The sequence below is a fragment of the Penaeus monodon genome, chromosome 21 (assembly GCF_015228065.2).
Source record: "Penaeus monodon isolate SGIC_2016 chromosome 21, NSTDA_Pmon_1, whole genome shotgun sequence".
Taxonomy (NCBI): domain Eukaryota; kingdom Metazoa; phylum Arthropoda; class Malacostraca; order Decapoda; family Penaeidae; genus Penaeus; species Penaeus monodon.
The window spans coordinates 27,751,864-27,752,110 of NC_051406.1; positions in this window are offsets into that span (position 1 = coordinate 27,751,864).

Consider the following 247-nt stretch of genomic DNA (forward strand, 5'->3'; position numbering starts at 1 on the left):
TGACAATATAAGTTAAAGGCATATTAATAAAACAGGCAAAAGTATAATAAAGTGGAAAAGTCAAACTAATATAATAATGCTAACTCCAAAAAATCAAACAACTACAGTTGATCCAAAAACAGCCAAAGAATCACCATAGACGTAGTATTTGGGTGTTCAAAATATTTTTTGTGGAAACAAGAAAATGTAAACCAAAAAACCAGGGGGAAAAAAGAAATTTAAGTTATAAAAGAAAAAAAAAGTTTTA